Source organism: Peromyscus californicus, unplaced genomic scaffold, assembly GCF_007827085.1.
Source record: "Peromyscus californicus insignis strain IS unplaced genomic scaffold, ASM782708v3 Scaffold_6__1_contigs__length_162567912, whole genome shotgun sequence".
NCBI lineage: Eukaryota > Metazoa > Chordata > Mammalia > Rodentia > Cricetidae > Peromyscus > Peromyscus californicus.
The window spans coordinates 132,618,107-132,635,238 of record NW_026294584.1 but is presented as its reverse complement, the minus strand read 5'-3'; the positions used below and the strand labels follow the sequence as shown (position 1 = coordinate 132,635,238).

Genomic DNA, 17,132 nt, shown 5'->3' with positions numbered 1-17,132 from the left:
AAGCTGTGTTACTGTGCCTGTCTAAAACACCTGATGGTCTAACAAAGAACTGAACGGCCAATGGCAAGGTAGGAGAAAGGATAGGCGGGGTTGGCAGGCAGGCAGGCAGGCAGAGTATATATAGAAGGAGAAAACTGGGAGGAGAGATCTAGGAGCCAGAGAAGGAAGGAGGAGGACTCCAAGGGCCAGCCACTTAGCTACACAGTAAGAGTAAGAAGTAAGAGAATGGGAAAAGCCCAGAGGCAAAAGGTAGACAGGATAAGTTAAAAAAAGCTGGCTAGAAACTAAGCCATGCTAAGGCCGGGCAATTATAATTAAGAATAATTCTCTGTGTGTGATTTATTGGGGAGCTGGGTGGTGGACCCCCCAAAAGAGAAGAGTTAAAAAACAACCAACAGGGGCTGGAGAGATGGCTCAGAGGTTAAGAGCACTGCTTGTTCTTCCAAAGGTCCTGAGTTCAATTCCCAGCAACCACATGGTGGCTCACAACCATCTGTAATGAGATCTGGCGCCCTCTTCTGGCCTGCAGGGATATGTGCAGACAGAACACTGTATACATAAAATAAATAAATAAAATCTAAAAAAAAACAAAAACAAAAAACAACCAACATAGCTGTTTCTGTCCAGAATGTTCTTTTTCCACATCTCACACCTGGCTCCTTGTCATGCAGGTCTCAGCCGAGCTGCTGCCTTCCAGATGTGCTCTCTTGACCATCAAATCAGAATGCACTCACTACCACTTCTCTGGGTTTAATTTCTTCATACTCTTTATATGACTTAGCTCATCTTCTCTCTTCACGTTCTTGCATTCACTCCATCCCCATTAAAGTTCCCCAGCACAGAGAGGCTGACATTTATTCCCCAAGGCCTCAAGCAGGACCTGGCACACAAAAGGAGTCCAATTATTTAATCATTACATTTCATGAGTCTCCCCTCCAGGCTTTTGTCTGATGGAGCAATAGTTCTCAAACCACCTGCTGTGAAGCACCATTTTGTTGTTTAATAAACATTTACCCTCAGTTTCTATTGCTTATGCCTTCATGGCTGGTACTAGCCAACAAGCCACACTTTGTTAAGAATGACAGGCACTAAATGGAGCCCTAAGTTCAGTCATGTGTCAGGGAAGTGCTCAACAGCTATGGCTTCAGAGGGCAGGGCTGTCTTATAACCTGGATTAGCTAAGACAGTTCTCACCTGAGGCTGAGGCGGCAACCCAGGAAACAGAACGGGCTGCAGGAGATGTGGCTCACGGACTACTGTGGGAAAGTGGACTAATATCCTAAGCCAAGTATAGAGGAAGGTCAGGATAGGAGTCTCATATTCCTACTGGACAAATACCAAAGTGTTTGGAGCTACAGATGGTCGTCGTAGGACCTTCGACTTCCATGTCCGAGTCTCTCCTACCATATCTAGCAATTCACTTAGGGGTGGGAAACGGTAATGCAACGGTTAGCAAACATGACGACGTCATACCTGGAGTCATCTAAAGACGGCACAGTCTACCAGAGTTCTTTCCACGTTGCCTCTGCTCATTCATTCATTTCTCTCCACTCCAGAACTTCCAGCCTCAGACCAATTCACAAGTCCCCTCCCGAAGCATCAGGATGCACCAGGGACTTCTTCCTTGGCGACATCATAGCATCTCTGCCATACCTTTATTATGACTGGCTGTACAGTTCCAAATGACAGGGGCCTGCTCAACTAAGCTGTAAGTGCCCAGTAACTAGCACAACTGACTTGGAATCTAGTTGACGAATATTCCGTTTAAATAATAAGGAGATGATACCACTGAAAGAGAACCTAAAAATCATCCCAGCCCCTGCCTCATTTTACAGACGAGGAAAGCAAAGTCCATGATACAGAAAAGGAGGAGGTCACACTGCAAAACTGAAGGAGGGTAAACTGAAAGCCTTTCAGCAGACGTCAAGGACAAACTCTCGTACACAGAAAAGCACTGGGAAAGTAAAGCCCTTAAATTAAAAAGAAATGCATAGAGTCTTATTATATAGCCCAGACTGGCCTTGAACTTGGGAGTATCCTGCCATCTCCATGCTGGGATGATAGACGTATGCTGCCACTCCTGGATGGCCTACTTACTTATGAGGAATGGCCTGGATCTGCTGCTCTCTGCAACAAAAAACACACGGCCCTTCCCTCCAGCTCAAAGTCACAGTTTCTCAGTGTCATAAAAATGTTAGCATCAGAGCAAAGCAGGGGTTCCGTCCACTCAAGCACTCTATGGTGCTAAGCCTCAAGCCTGAGGTAACTTTCTACGTGTAGTTTTGTGGAGATGGCGAGAAGCTGTTATTTCTGTGTACATACGTGTGTTTGTGTCTGTGAGTGGAGGGTGCCATATATATATATATATATATATATATATATATATATATATATATATATTTTTTTTTTTTTTTTTTTTTTTTGACATAGAGTCTTCACGGGCACTGGAGCTTGCTGGTAGACTGGTGGGCCAGCAATCACCAGGGACACTGTCTTTGCCTGTCCTGCACTCGGATTCCAGGTGTGCACACTGCTCTGCCTGTCTCCCCCCATGGGTTCTGGAGGCTCAAACGTGGGTGTTCACGCTTGCCCAGCAGGTGCCTTACTAACCCAGCCATCTCCCCAGTCCAAGAAAACGAGGGGAAAAAATGTTACTGCTATTTGGCAATCTTTCTTCCATTCACTCCAGATAGGGTATCACTACATAGCCCTGCCTGGCCTGGAACTCATGAAGATCCTTAGCCCTGCCTAAGCTTCCCAAGTGCTGGGATTAAAGGAGTGTGCCACCCACCACATCTGGCAACTGTTTGGCAATTTTATTGTAATTAAATACGCAGACATACGGTGAAAGGGAACAGTGAAAATAGAGCATAAAAGATCTAGTTAGGCCGGGTGGTAGTGGCGCACGCTTTTAATCCCAGCATGCCGGAGGCAGAGGCAGGCGGATCTCTGTGAGTTCGAGGCCAGCCTGGGCTACAGAGTGAGTTCCAGGAAAGGCGCCAAAGCTACACAAAGAAATCCTATCTTGAACCCCCCCTCCCCCCCCCCAAAAAAAAGATCTAGTCAGGCAACTCATCTTACCTCTCACTGGAAACACTTGGCATTAAGTGTATGTAGAGGTATTTCGAAATAAAATGCTGGGTGCACAGAGATTAGGAGGATGAGAAAGGAATGCTGTTCTCTTTCCTTCCGGCAGGGCTAGGAATCTTAAGTTTGAAAAACTGCCACATGATTTTGATGTACCTCTTTAGGCATGACTCTGTGACCACTGCGCTGTTGTTTAATTAAGATCCTCATGACTGTCCATCACAGTTAACAGCGATCACTGTTAATACGCAAGCGGTCAATCCCTTTCTTGTTGCTGTAACCAAAACACCAGAATGAGCAAGTCACAGAGAAAGGATCTGTTTTGAATCACGGTGGTAGAGGTTTCACTCCATCATGGTGAGAGACTGTGGGAAGCATGCTCTTCAACTCATGGCAGGCACAACATAGAACAAAGAGGAAAGGGCCAGGGTAAGATACGCTCCCAAGATTGTAAAACATCAGTAGTGAACTTCTGCCCTCCGGGGTTCTCCCATTGTGCTGTAAGCCTGTATTTAAGACCTCCTCCCTCCTTCAATAAACAGCATTCGGCAAAAAAAAATTAATTAATTAATTAATTAAAAAAAAAAAGATTCGGCTCCCAAGGTCACGCCTCAACCCAGTGACCCAGTTCCTCCAATCAGGCTCTAGCTTCCACAGTTCGACCACCTTCCAATAGTCTCAAAGATCCACCAATGAAACATTCATTAGGCTAGAACCCTCAGGCTCTCTCATACTCCCCTCAAGAAGTGTGCTTTACTCATTCCCAGGAATCTCAGTTCAATCAAGCTGTCAAGATTAACCATCAAATGCATATTTTTTAAATACACATAATCTACTCAACAAGTTTTTCTTTGAAGAAAAACTTCAGAGTTTTTTTATTTTTGTTTTTTTGAGACCATGTTTCTAAGTGCAGTCTTGGCTGTCCTAGAACTCACTCAGTAGACCAGGCTGGTCTCGAACTCATAGAGATCTGCCTGCCTCTGCCTCCCGCGTGCTGGGATTACAGGTGTGCGCCACCCACTGTCTGGCAAAAACCTTCAGTTTATAATCTTGTTTTCCCAAGGCCACTTAGCATCAGGCTTGACATATATTCACTTTGCTCTCCAACAAGCTACAGTTTTGGTCTTGGTTTTTGAAAGGCTTGATTACCAACCTCTGGCACTACGGGGAGGAGGTGAAGTCTTCAGGAGGTAGGACCTAGTAGGGAGAATTTAGGTCACTGGGGGAGTGCTCTTAAAGATGATATTGGGATCCAGGTCCTATCCCACATGAGGTGAACACTCCTGTTTCCTAGGTCTGAAACCGGGTCAAGTGCTGATAGACTAAAACGACCGAACCGTGAGAAGTAAATATTTGCTCCTTACAAATTCAGTACCCAAGATATTTTGGTCTTAGCAACGAAGATGCAACATATATGAATGAAATGTCTGATAAGAAAAAGCCAACTTCCAGACGACAGGGAAGACATGCTCCAAAGAGTCCTTCAGTAGAAGAACCTGGTTGGAGGTTTGAGTAGTGCTCCACACGGTGGCAAGGCAGTGTAGTGAGAACTAATGTAGAACTTCACAGTCAGCAGACATCCATGCAGAACCCAAAGATACGATTTGCTAGATATATATTTTAATGCCCCAAGGCCCTTATTCCCCTTTGTATTAAATACCCAGTTTCACAATGAACTTGACAATAAAGAGAGAAACCACATGGTACACGATCTGACTCTAGGCAGGTTATTCAATGCTGATGTTCTACTTTGTTCTAAGAAAGAAAACCTGGGTTTAGCTCAGAGACGAGGCATTTTTGGTGAAACTCCAAATCACCCAGAGCTTGCTTCTCAGGCAGGGGCAAGTTCTTCAAAAGATAGTTCTCTAGGGCGTGCCATCTCCTCAGACCTCCCTAATTCTGTACTTAGGTTCTGGAGTAGGTTTTCTCAGGTTCTCTGTGACTTCTCTTAACGTGTGTTCCAGCTACCGAATACCTCTTCCCCGACCTTATTCTCAGAAATCTAACTGGTTTCTAGGATGCAGATGGCAGTGCTGCACAGCCGAAACCTCAATACCCCTCGGGATCTCTCAGGAGTCCCTCGTGGTCTCCTGATGTCCATCAACACCATCTTTGGAAAAAGGCCAAGTCACTCGACTGGAGCGAAGAAGGCCAACCACGAAGTCCTCAGTCCCGCCCAGGCCAGCGCTCGGCCGAGCAAGAGGAAAGCGTCCTCGGAGCCGCAGTTTGCTCTGCCGCGGGGGCCTGGCCTCCGTGGGGTGGTGGCCTTGTCCCGGGGCGTGATTCGGGGTACCGCGGCTGCTAGCACGTGGGGCCACGGCCACAGGGCGCGTTCCCAGCCTCTGAGCCTGGTTCCGGGTCGCGGCGCCCCCTCGTCTGGACCAGGACACCACTGTCTGCCCCTGAGGCAGCCCAGCCCTGCTCACCTCTTGCGTAGGTAGGACCCACACCTGGTATCGCAGGACTCCAGGGCATCATCGAGGACTCGAACTACAAGTCCCAGCAGGCTGCGGGCGGTGAAGCGCTACTTCCGAGCCCACTTCCGGCGACGGTCGGTCACAGCTGCTCTTGCGATCCAGCAGTTTGTGGCCGAGCTGTCCTGTGTGGTTTAAGTTGTTTTTCAGCTCTTTTCATTGCAGATACATACGAGTAATTTCATAATATTCCCAAGGTATTTTTCACTCGTTAAAATGCTGCTGGAGAGGAAATAACCAGTATAATATCGTCTTCAACCTTAAAAATCTGAAGCTGTTACCACTCCCAAGTGAGCAGTGTAGTACATGCAAGTAATCTCATCACTAGGGAGGTTGAGGCAGGAGAATCGTGAGATCGAGAAGAAAAGAATTGTTCGCTGGATATTTCATGCTCTCTCTGTTGGACAGTTTCCAGATCCATGTGTGCAGCTCACAACCAACCGCCTGTAATTCCAACTCCAGGGAACCCAACACCCTCTGCTGGCCTCAGCCAACTGTGTTCTTTGTGTTCACGTGTACAAACCTACACACACGCGCGTGCACACACCATTTTTTAAAAAAACCAACAACAATGTATTTGGTTATAAAGAGCTAGAAAAGTAGATCATAAGATTGATTTTATAGATAACCTCTCAGATCAGAAAATACAGTTTTTAGCTGAAAGAGGCACAATGATGGACGCCATTATTTCTGAAAGAAAATGTCAGCAAAGTTCTACGAAATTATAGTATTCTTTGTAGTTAGGTTTCACTTACCAAAAGGACTTCAGAGTGCTTTCCTAGTGCATGCAATCTTCTCCCAAAAGGGTCTTCAGGTAAACCTGTGTCATGCATGCCCAACCTGTAGCCCACATGTGCCCCCAGAAAGCTGTGTATGTAGCCCAACACAAAAATCATAATCCCAAACATGAGACTATTTTTGCAATGTTTTTTGTAATTAAATTATACAGTTTTTGTTCATTTGTTTTCGTGTGTGTGTGTGTGTGTGTGTGTGTGTATGTGTTTGTGTGTGGGTACACCCTGCCACCATGTGTGTGGTGGTTGAAGGATAACTTGCAGGAGTCAGTTCTTTCTTTCTACTGTGTGGGTCCTGGCGATTGAACTCAGGTTGTCCGCCTTGGCCGGTAGGCATCTTAACCAGAATGGCCCAATTGCACTATTTTTGAACATGACCTTTGTAAATGACAGTGGTATGTCACAGAAGGTTGGACACACTGTTAATAGTTGCCAAAGTACTGAACTTTGTTCTGCCTGGAGGGTCTCGGGTAGTTGGTTTCATAGCTGAAACTAATAATAGAGGATGGGGCCTGGGAAAAGCCTGCAGTTGGAGCCGATGCTGTGTTTTATGGTACAAATTTCCACTTTCTAGGAATCCAAGATATGTTTTCTTGATAATTTTTATTTGTTTATTTATTTATTTTGATGTTCAAATTAACATGAAAGTCTTATCTTCCTGTCCTGGCCAGTTTTGTGTGTTAACTTGACACAAGCTGGAGTCATCAGAGAGGAAGGAGCCTCATTTGAGGAAATGCTTCCATGAGATCCAGCTGTAAGGCATTTTCTCAATTAGTGAACAATGGGGGAAGGCCCAGCCCATTGTGGGTGGTGCCACCCCTGGGCTGGTGGTCCTGGGTTCTATAAGAAAGCAAGCCAGTAAGCAGTTTCTCTGCATCAGTTCCTACCTCCAAGATTCTTCTCTATTTGAGTTCCTGTCCTGACTGACTTTAATGATGAACAGCTATGCGGAAGTGTAAGTTGAATAAACCCTTTCCTCCTTAATTTGCTTTTTGGTCGTGGTTTTTCAGCACAGCAATAGAAACTCTAAGACACTCGCCAACTTCAATACTAATTTATAGATGTGGAAAACTATGAAAAAAAGGAGAAATTCTTTTTATTTTATTTATTTTTTTTCCAGAGCTGAGGACCAAACCCAGGGCCTTGCGCTCTACCACTGAGCTAAATCCCCAACCCCAAGAAATTCTTTTTAAAAAGTATTTACTTTTAGAATTTCATATATGAGTACTGTATTTACATAGATTCTCTTCCTTCCCTCCTTCCAACTCTGTCTTAGTTTGCTGTTTATCGCTGATACAATATGAAGACAAAAGCAACTTGGGGAGGAAAGGGTTTATTTGGCTTACACTTCCCTTCTACATTATAGTCCATGACTGAAGGAAGTCAGGACAGGAACTATAGGCAGGAACCTTTAGGCAGGAACTGAGGTGGGACCACAGAGGGTGATACTTAATGGCTTGCCTGCTTTCTTACACCTCCCAGGACTACTTGTCTAGAGGTGGCTTTGCTTATACTGGACTGGGCCCTTCCACATCAATCAATAATCAAGGAAACATCTCACAGACTTGTCTACATGCCAAGCTGATGGAAACATTTTCTCAATTTCGATTCCTTCCTCCTAGATGACTCTAGCTTGTGGCAAGTTAACAAAAAAACCAACCAGTGAAAGCTCTCCTCCTTGTCTGCCTCAGCTCAAAATTCATGGCCTCATTCTCTCTCTCTCTCTCTCTCTCTCTCTCTCTCTCTCTCTCTCTCTCTCTCTCTCTCTCTGTCTTTTTGAGACAGGGTTTCTCTTTGTAGCTTTGGTGGCACTACAACTAGCTCTGTAGACCAGGCTGGCCTTGAACTTAGAAATCCACCTGTTTCTGCCTCCTGAGTGCTGGGATTTAAGGCATGTGCCACCACCACCTGGCCCATGTTCATTATTATTAGCCCCCTTTCTCTCTCCCATATGTGTGTGTATGCATTCCAATATAGATAAATATATGACTATATATTTGTATAAAAACAGTTAGTCTTGCTTGTATGTTTATGTTTTTAGGGCTGACCACTTGGTATTGGATAACCATTTAGGAGAGCTATCTCTGGGGAAGACTGATTCTCCCTTTCTCAGCAGTCATTAATTGCCTGTAGCTCTTCATGTAATGGTAGGTCCTTTTGAGAGTTCCCCTATCCATGTCGTCATGTCAACTAGTGTGGTCATTGTTCAGGTCTTGTTTAGGCTACCATATTGTTGAGATTTTACGGGTACAGTTTCCCTTTCATTCATAGAAGACACAATCTCTGTTTTAGGGTTGTTTCTATTATTGTGAAAGGACACCATCACCATGGCAACTCTTATGAAGAAAAACTTTTGACTGGGGCTGGCTTACAGTTCAGAGGTTTAGTTCATTATCGTCATGGTGGGAAGCATGGTGGCATGCAGGCAGACATGGTGCTGGAGAGGGAGCTGAGAGTTCTACATCTTGATCTGCAGGCAGCAGGAAGAGAGAGAGACACTGGGCCTGGCTTGAGCTTCTGAAACCTCAAAGCCCACCCCCAGTGACACACTTCCTCCAACAAGGCCACACCTATTCCAACAAGGCCACATCTCCAATAATGATATTCCCTATGAGTCTATGGGAGCCATTTTCATTCAAACCACCACAACTTCACAAACATCCTGGTTTTCTGGCTCTTCCAAACTTTTCCCTCTTTTTTTGTGATGTTCCCTGAGTCTTAGATTGTTTCATGATATAGATGTATCAATTGGCATTTGGGATGCTATGGTCAGTAGTTCTCTGCATTTTTGACCAGTTGTAGTTTTCTGTAATTTTCTCTGTTTGCTGAAAAAACAAACAAACAAACAACAACAACAACAACAAGAACAACAACAAACCTTCCTGGATGAAGGATGAGAGCACACTTATCTGTGGGTAGAAGGATAAGTATTGTATTAAGTATTGCATTAAGAATACTATGGGCTGGAGAGATGGCTCAGAGGTTAAGAGCACTGGCTGTTCTTCCAGGAGCACTGGCTGTTCTTCCAGAGGTCCTGAGTTCAATTCCCAGCACCCACATGGTGGCTCCCAACCATCTGTAATGAGATCTGGCTCCCTCTTCTGGCCTGCAGGGATACATGCAAACAACACTGTATATATAATAAATAAATCTTTAAAAAAAAAAAAAAGAATACTATTAGAAGGTGCTGGAAAGATGGCTCAGTGGTTAAGAGCATTGGCTATTCTTCCAGAGGTCCTGAGTTCAATTCCCAGCAACTACATGGTGGCTCACCACTATCTGTAATGAGATCTGGTGCCCTCTTCTGGCCTTCAGGCATATATGCAGGCAGAACACTGTATACATAATAAATAAATAAATCTTTAAAAAATGTTGTTAGAAATTGTACTGGTTTGGGAAAGTGATGGTACTAAGTTATCTAGGACCCATGGCCTCAACAGCCACAGGTAGACTTATGGTACCAAGTATATAGTCCTTCCTTTTAATTGGGCCTTAATTCTTTTTTTTTTTTTTTTTGGTTTTTCGAGACAGGGTTTCTCTGTGTAGCTTTGCGCCTTTCCTGGAACTCACTTGGTAGCCCAGGCTGGCCTCGAACTCACAGAGATCCACCTGGCTCTGCCTCCCGAGTGCTGGAATTAAAGGCGTGAGCCACCACCGCCCGGCTAATTTTTTTTTTTTTTTTTTTTTTTTTGGAGGGCCTTAATTCTAATCAGGGGGCTATTGGTTACCCCTCAGATATAAGTGCCACTGTTGTACCTTTGGGGATATCTTTTTAAACATGACTTGTTTATTCTCTTATTTTCTGTATATGAGTGTTTTGCTGCATGTATGTATATGTACTGTGTGTTGTGCCTAGTGCCCACAGAAGTCAGAAGTGGGAGTTTGATGCCCCGGAACTGGAATTACAGATTGTTTATTTGCTTGCTTGCTTAGTTTTTCAAAACAGAGTTTCTCTGTGTAGCCCTGGCTGTCTTGGAACTAGCTCTGTAGACCAAGCCTGGAACTCAGAACTCCATCTGACTTTGTCTCAGGAGTGCTGGGACTTGTGGCTACATTGTTATCTTTTTTTTTTTTTTAATTTCTGATTTCTTTTTTTTTTTTTTTAAGATTTATTTATTATGTATACAGTGTTCTGCCTGCATGCCAGAAGAGGGCGCCAGATCTCATTACAGATGGTTGGGAGCCATCATGTGGGTGCTGGGAATTGAACTCAGGACCTCTGGAAGAGCAGCCAGTGCTCTTAACCACTGAGCCATCTCTCCAGCCCTATATTGTTATCTTAATGGCAGGTTAAACTTAAACAGTCTGTGTACACAGTAGGACAGCATACTGAGTACATAGTCTTACAGGATCTCAAGTCATATCATCAACTTGGCTGCAAGGTCTGGCAAAAGTTAAGTCTCGTTGAAGGCAAGAGGGATTTTCAGGAAGCGTTAACACTGAGGCCAATGCAGCGTCTTTGGCTTCATTGCTTTGGATGGCTACGCCTGTCACATGACAATTGTCCATTCATGTGTCCTCTTTTTATTGTTTGTTTGTTTTTCAAGACAGTGTTTTTCTGTGTAGTCCTGGTTGTCCTGGAACTCACTCTGTAGACCAGGCTGGCCTCGAACACACAGAGATCTGCCTGCCTCTGCCTTCCGAATGCTGGGATTTGTGGGCCCTGGCCCCCCACTGTGAGTGGCAGCCGCCTTGCTTGCCGACCTTGACCAGATGTCCTCCCTATTCAGATTCCCTGCCCATTTCCTTCTCACCTAACTTTCTACCGGAGGTTCTTTGTTCCTGTATCCTGCATTTGGTGTAAACAGCTTAGATGCAAGAATGTAGAACATTCAGTAGCAAACTTCTGCCCTCCGGGGATCCGCCATTGTGCTGTAAGCCTGTATTTAAGGTTTCCTCCCTCTTTCAATAAACGGCATTCGGCTGGCATTTGGCATTCAGCCGTGGCGAATGACTCGCTGTCTCTTTTCCCTTATTTTTTAATCCACAGCCCCTCGCTTGGACATGGTGAACGGGTGGTGGTAGCGCGGGCGTTATCCCTACAAATGGAGGTTCCTACCGAGATCCGAGAAAGAAGGGACAAGCTGATGGACACCCGAAAGGTAAGGCTGGCCAGCAATTTAAAGAAAAAAGAAACGATGAGGGTGAATTGAAACGGGTGCAGCTAGCTCACAGTCAGTTGATTGGACTGCTGAAGCAGGAAGGCACCAAAGTTAAGAAAGGGCAAGACAGCTAAAGATTTTAAATAAAAAAGGAAATCTTCCCAATAGAGAAGAGGGAAGAAAATGAAATTTCCCATTAGAAAAGGGAGAAAAAATTTTAATCAAGAAAAAAGGATTTTCCCGGTAAAAAGGGGAAAATTTTTTTTGAAACTAGGCCTAAAGATTAGGGCCCTGTAGAGGAAGGATGAAGGAAAGAGAAAAGCCTCTTCCCAGTGGTAATGGAGGAAGAAAAGTCTCTTTCCAATTATAGAATTTTCAGGATAGCTAAAACTCTGAGCTCTTTCTGCCTGCCAGCACAGAGCGGCAGCATCTGAATTACAAAAAATCAACAGGTGGGCCTCATTGCTGCTGGATGAACAAGCAAGCAAGCCCAGAGCTTACAGTTTTGTTGTCTGTTTGCTTAATTTTTGTTTAAATGTTCATTTTTCCCTCAGTGGGAATAATTCAATATTTAGGATCCCTTCGTGGGAAATGTTTTTGTTTTTTCCCTTATGGGAATAACTCATTATTAGGTAGTCCTTTCATGGGAAGTAAAAGAAAGTTTAAAAGTGAGTATACGTGTCCAGCATGGTGGCGAAGGCATGTGTGAGATAGCTCAGAGCAGCAGGTGGGCAGGTACACGCAGGCGGGAGGCATAGCCACGAGGCTGATGAGGGGAACAGACTTGCGGGCAGGCAAGCGAACAGAGGCCAGGAGAGGGACTAGCACTAAAAGTTTAAATGGGCCTAACTTCTGATAAAAAATGGTTTCAGTCAAGACATAAAATGCTAAGTCAATGCTGTGTGAATAAAAGATGTTTTGTTCTTTTGATTGTCTTAATAAATGTTTGGATGAATGTTTGATTCTCATGGTAGATAAACTAAAGGAACAAGATTCATAATTTTGAACTATATATTAAGTGTGCTCTTGTCTGTTGATCATTACTGAAAATTTGGTTCTGCAATTTAAGTTGCTTTCTAGAAATTCTTGGTTTAATTCTCTAGAAATGTAACACCTAAAATGGATTGGGTTGTTAGCTTATTAAATAATGTTGTTGCTAAGATAAACCCATAAATAATAATCTCTTACTGATAAAGAGGTTACAAAATTATTTTTCCAGTAAATAAAATACAGGTAAATTGTTCCACATTGTTAATAATTGGCTATTTGTGCTAATGTGTTACTTAAAATTTATAAAAAAGGATCCTCTTTTTAAGATTTTATAAAAATATTCTAAAAGAATATTGCCTAAAGTTACCTTTTCAAATCCTATAGAGATTATATTTAATGCTTTTATAATTGACATATGTAAAAAGGACCATGGAAACAAAAGCTGGTGATAGAATTGCTCAATTACTATTGCTTTCATATTTTAAATGCAAAATGGCGCCAATATGTAGAACTAGAGGCTTTGGAGGTACAGGGAAAAGAGATGTTTTGACAAACATTTATCAATAATAAGCAACCTAAAATTAAAAACAAAATTATATGGGATTGAGATTAAAAGATAATTGGATTCTGATGCTGGATATATCTATAATTTCACAAGAATCCTGAGATCCCAATTGGCCCCTTAAAATTTCCACCTCTAACCTACAAGGTATCGACACAGCTCAGACGCCATTACAGAACAGGCTACTCTTAAATTAAAAGGATGAGGAAGGTCATGCAGGAACTTTTCAACCCTTTGTGCTACCTGACATTCCAGTGAACTTGTGGGGACGAGATGTGTTAGACGGCATGGGAGCAGTGCTTACTACACAGCCTGTACAACAGATACTAAAAAGTCAGGGCTACTGCCCAGGCAGAGGCTTAGGAAAAATGTTGCAAGGAGACCCACTCCCTGTGGCAGACAAAAGCTGTGTCACTAGAGGTCCTGGGGATACAAGAGGATTAGGATCTTTTCCATAGGGGTCACTGCACAGCAGCCTTCAATTATACAACTGATAAAAATCACTTGGAAAAGTGATGACCCTGTATGGGTGGAGCAGTGGCCCCTTACTAAAGAAAAATAAGAGGCTGCAAACACATTAGTTAAGGAACAGTTAGATGCTAGTCATGTCATTCCTTCCACTTCAGCTTGGAACTCACCTATATTTGTTATTAAAAAGAAGGCAGGAAAATGGAGGCTATTACAGGATCTTAGAGCTGTAAATAAAACCATGCTTCTCATGGGAGCAACACAACCTGGCTTGCCTGCCCCTGTGGCAATTCCTAAACATTGACATTTAATTGTGGTTGACTTGAGGGATTGTTTCTTCACCATTCCTTTGCATTCCAAGGACAGGCTATAGTAGAACGCTGCCATCATACCATAAAAACATATATTTCTAAAGTAAAAAAGGGGGAGCTAGGGGCTCATCTATCTCTCCTCTCCATATTCTATTCTTTCCCTTGTTTTATATATTTTAAATTTTTTTTTTTTTTTTTTTTTTTTTTTTTTTTTTTTTTTTTTGGTTTTTTCGAGACAGGGTTTCTCTGTGTAGCTTTGCGCCTTTCCTGGAACTCGCTTTGGAGACCAGGCTGGCCTCGAACTCACAGAGATCCGCCTGGCTCTGCCTCCCGAGTGCTGGGATTAAAGGCGTGCGCCACCACCGCCCGGCATATTTTAAATTTTTTATCGGTGGATTCTGCTGGAGTATCTGCTGCAGATAAGCACTGGAGGGCTCCTGTTGCAAATCATCCTCTGGTGCGATGGAAGGATCTTTCTACTGGCACTTGGAGGGGACCCGATCCGGTGTTGGTGTGGGCCCGGGGATCTGTTTGTGTCTTTCCACAGGACAATGAAGTTCCTCTTTGGGTTCCTGAGCGCTGTGTGCGCCCTGTGGCTGCTGCTGAATCCCGACATGGCAGAGACCTATTGGGCCTTTGTGAAAAACTCTCCCCTTCTGATGCCAATGGGGATTGAGAGTCCAATACGGCCAGCCTTGACAAGCATTAACATAAGCCTAGGAACTGTAGCCATATGGTTGGATTCTTCAGAAGGTAATGTATGGTAACTTTTTTCAAAAATGTTGAGAATATGTCACACCTTGGAGATTAAGGATAACCCCGAAGGTCAATGACCTTCATTTGTTAACAGTAGCATGCCAGCTAAGCCTTTTCACATTTTGCAACCCTCTTCAAGCTGGTGTAGTACCCTACTTTTCAGGAGTGGCTCTGTGCAACTTTTATTGGCCTCCTGAAATTCATCTAGCCTTTTTGAAGATACCTTAAAATTTGTGAGCCTAAATGTAGCCATTAATGAGACCATTAGTTCTGCTCCTTGTTTGCTGTTTTTGTTTTTGTTTTCTTTATGGTTCTTAGTTGTTCTTTTGCAGACCTGCCAGCCTAAGTAGTGCTGGGATCAAGAAAAATGGGCCTTGGTGGTTCGTGTTCCTGGAGCTGCTTCCATGCCAGTGGACCATGGCAGTTAGACACAGATGATGCTCACACGCTCCAAAAGAGACTGACATCGCTGTTGCCGTTGTTGCTGTTATAGCAGTGGTGGCCACTGCTACTACTATTTCTGGGATGGCTATTTCATAATTGGGTTCTACAGCTAGCACAATGGAGACCCTGGCAGCAAAAGTAGCTACCACAGTTAGTTAATCTTTTATTGTATTGGGCATGATAAATTTAATTCTACATTTATACATTTAAATTGGCTTTGAAAGTTGTAAAAATTATTAAAACTCAAGTTCCATTTGCTTATGGGATACCACCTTACAAGGACTCCAATTTGCAGTAAGGCTCGTTTAAGAAGGGAATGGCTCAATCGCCTTTAGCCTCCTGGCTATGGGTGGGTTAGGACTTCTGTTGGTCTTTTCTGTGTCGCACAGATTGCAAGCCCAGCGCCACTTTGAGATCTTTGGCAGCAGTCACTCTACAGCTCACGTGGTTGAGTCTGTATGATAATGAGTGTTCAGAGATGGGTAATGCTTGGGGGGGCGGTCATCAACCTAAGACAGAGCACTTGTGTGGCCTGGGCAGGTGTCTCCATGGCGGGTAAGGTGACCTGCTGACGTCCCAAGCAACCCAAGTCAGAAGCTCATTTTTTAGTAAAAAGGGGGGACCTGTGGGCCCTGGCCCCCCACTGTGAGTGACAGCCGCCTTGCTTGCCGACCTTGACCAGATGTCCTCCCTATTCAGATTCCCTGCCAGTTTCCTTCTCACCTAACTGATCAACCGGAGGTTCTTTGTTCCTGTATCCTGCATTTGGTGTAAACAGCTTAGATGCAAAAATGTAGCAAACTTCTGCCCTCCGGGGATCCGCCATTGTGCTGTAAGCCTGTATTTAAGGTTTCCTCCCTCTTTCAATAAACGGCATTCGGCTGGCATTTGGCATTCAGCCGTGGCGAATGACTCGCTGTCTCTTGTCCCTTATTTTTCAATCCACAGCCCCTCGCTTGGACATGGTGAACGGGTGGTGGTAGCGCGGGCGTTATCCCTACAGGGATTAGAGGCATGGGCTACCATCACCTGGCTCATGTGTCCTCTTGCTTAAATTAATTTATTCTCTCCTACCTTTATAATCAGTATCTTTAAAATGTATGTGTGTCACACGCATATTTCTTCAAGGGACATTGGCAGAATTGGGGCTCTTCCTACCAGCTTCATCTCAACATTTTATTGAAAAAAAAAAAAGTCTTAGCTCTATATGTGATATATGGAACTTTTATCCAGGCTAATAAGTACAAATACAAAAAATACAACTATGTATAAATCTTGTAATTTACATTATGTCTTAGGGTTTCTATTGCTGTGAACAGACACCAACCATGACTGTGGCAACTCTTATAAAGGAAAACATTTAATTGAGGTGGCAACTTACAGTTCAGAGGTCCAGTCCATTATCATCATGGCAAGGAAAATGTTGGCATGTGGGCAGATATGGTACTAGCTATATCTTGATCAGAAGTTTACAGGAAGTGGACTGTCACTGGACAGTATCTTGAGCATAGGAAATCTCAAAGCCCACCCCAACAGTGACACATTTCCTCCAATAAAGCCATACCTACTTCAATAAAGCCACGCGTCCTAATAGTGCTACTCCCTATGAGATTATGGGGGCCAATTACACCCAAACTATCGCACATTACGTTGGTAAATTGTCTTGTGCTGCTTGAAGAAGCTGGCGCTGGAAGTGGAGCATACCTCCCTCCCCTATTTCAGAACCAAACAGGTTTGTCTCAAAGTGTCCTCCAAGATCCCCTGTCTGGGGATGGGCTGGGAAGAAAACAGCAAAAACAGCCCAAGAGTCAAAGAACTGTGTCCTTGAGAAAGCCAGAAGGTGAACGTTTCCAACAGAAGTTACCATTGTTCATTCCATGCTATAAAACCGCCTTCAGTGGGCTAGAGAAGCTGGGAGTTCTACCACGGCAAGCTCATTCATTGTGGGAGACCGACTCTGGACAGCTATGTCCTGGACTTTGTCAAGCCTTGACAAGAGGTTCCTGGCCTAATTGCAGGGTATATGACTAGATAAGACCTTCCTGACCTAACTGCAGGAGATGGCGATTAGGTAAACTTTCTGGAGCCTGTCAACTGCAGGGGGCCCGGGATCAAAGCGACCTCGCCCCTGACCCCTCCCTTAG

The 17,132-nt window shown here is 44.0% G+C and overlaps 1 long non-coding RNA gene across 1 annotated transcript; it reads left to right on the top strand.

Moving 5' to 3' along the window:
- The first annotated feature begins 14,171 nt into the window (after positions 1 to 14,171).
- LOC128098606 (uncharacterized) lies at positions 14,172 to 15,900 on the top strand. Its single transcript, XR_008214295.1, has 2 exons — positions 14,172 to 14,541; positions 14,877 to 15,900. It is a non-coding gene; the product is annotated as an uncharacterized LOC128098606 (long non-coding RNA).
- Positions 15,901 to 17,132: the final 1,232 nt, after the last annotated feature.